Below are 2046 nucleotides of genomic sequence, written 5' to 3' on the forward strand. Positions count from 1 at the left end.
GCAAAGGCAGGAGGCAAAGGCAGGAGGCAAAGGCAGGAGGCAAAGGCAGGAGGCAAAGGCAGGAGGCAAAGGCTGTGAAGTCCCAAAACTCATTTGAGCTTTGTTGATGGGATGTAACTAATCCTTGACTTATTTTCATTTGTTTGGAGGCTTTTTTATTTGAGATAGGGTCTTATGCTATGGCTCAGGCTGCCTTGAATTTGCTGTTTGTCCAGACTGGGCTTGCACTCCTGATCCTCTGGCCTCCCGAGTCCCAAGTGCTGAGCTCACAGGTGTGAGCCAACATCTGGGTTCTTATTTCCATTTTATTTTTAGTTTAATTTTTTTTTTTTTGGTTTTGCATATATGTCAGTTCAGCGAGTGTATCCTGGTGTCCATGGAAGCCAGCAGAGGGTGTTGGATTTCCCGGAGATTGGGGTTACAGATTGTTATGAGCTGTTTCGTGGGTGCTAGAGATTGAATCTGGAGCCTCTAGAAGAGCAGCAGGTGCTCCTAACTGCTGAGCCATCTCTCCAGTACCCGATTTCTGTCCCCTATTTCCAGTCCCCTGTTTAAATGGCATTCCAGCTACAGTACAGAGGTTGTACTGGAAGGGCCAACAGTGGAAATGAAAGTCAGTTGTGGCTACAGCAGTTCGTTCAAGTGTATAGTGGTGATGTCTGATGTGGGTCAGCTGAGAGTGCAGCAGAAAGAATATGGCACACATTTGGATAAATGTTCAGCATTCTTAGCCTCAGGAAAATGTAAATTAATACTGTATTGAGATTGCACCTTGCCTAGTCTGAATGGCTATCAATAAAGCAAAGAAGAACGGTGACAAGGTGTCCACTCAGGTGCTCCAGGAGAAACTTGTCACCAAGCCTGATGACCTGAGTTCCAGTCCCTGGACCCACATAGAAGGGAAGAATCAACTTCCATAAGTTGTCCTCTGACCTCCACAGGTGCACAGTGGGGCAAGCTCCCCTGAAATAAATGAATGTAAAAAACAATAAATAAAAAGGAAAATAAGTGTCTGTAAGGATGTGGAGAAGGAGGAAACTTGGTGCGCTGCTGGTGGGGGTTTAAACTAGGGAAGCCATTGTGAAAATTGCTATGGAGCTCCTGGACCAACTGGAACTACTCTCTGACCCATCCACACTCCTGGGTGTAAACCTGAGGAGGTCTCAATCAGCAGCAGCACAGATGCACATACCACCGAGACACCTGCTCATTGCTGCACAGTGCACATTAACCAAGACGATGTGGAACCAGCCTGGATGCCCATCATCAGACTAGTGGATTTTTAGAATGAGTGCTATCTGTACACAATGAAGTTTTATCCACCATAAAGGAGTAAATTATACCATTTCCTCCACAGGGAAATGGCTGGAACTGGAAGTTGCCATGCTAAGCAAAGCAAGCCAGAGTCAAAATGGAAAAAAAATTTAATGGTTTCTCTCATATGCAGAATCTAGATTTAAATGTATCTGTTTATTTCAATATGTACATACATGAATATATGGAGGACATAGGGGTAACTAGAGAGGAAAACTGGAGGAGAAGGAAATCTCACATGCTTCTCATATGTGGAATGGAGACACATATATACATGTGGACATAGGAAGGGGACCAACAAAAGAGATGAGGGGAGGGGAGAGGGCAGTGAGGTGTGCGATGAGTCAGCAAAGTACAACAATGAGTCAGCAAAATACAATAATGAGTCAGCAAAGCACAATGACACGCATACGTGAGTGTGACATGATGAAGCATGTCGTTTCATAAACTAACTGCAAATTTTTAATTTAGGAAGAAAGAAAGGAAGAAAGAAAGAAAGAAAGAAAGAAAGAAAGAAAGAAAGAAAGAAAAGGGAAAGAAGAAATGATGGGGTTGGCATGAGAAACACCTTCAGAGACAGACATGCACATACAGTTCTCTAGAAGGTGGTTCGTATTATTACAGAAGATGGATGTAAGAGAGAGACATTCTCCAGCTTTTAAAATGATGCTTGGGGTTGGGGATTTATTCAGTGGTAGAGCACTAGGCCCTGGGTTTGGTCCTCAGCTCTAA

General features: G+C 43.8%; 1 protein-coding gene across 1 annotated transcript in view; it reads right to left on the reverse strand.

The window, feature by feature from the left end:
- Rnf183 (ring finger protein 183) overlaps positions 1-2046 on the reverse strand; it is an 8023-nt gene that overhangs the window by 3606 nt on the left and 2371 nt on the right. The gene's annotated exons all lie outside the window — the stretch shown is intronic.

Source organism: Grammomys surdaster, unplaced genomic scaffold, assembly GCF_004785775.1.
Source record: "Grammomys surdaster isolate TR1022 unplaced genomic scaffold, NIH_TR_1.0 363, whole genome shotgun sequence".
NCBI classification, from domain to species: domain Eukaryota; kingdom Metazoa; phylum Chordata; class Mammalia; order Rodentia; family Muridae; genus Grammomys; species Grammomys surdaster.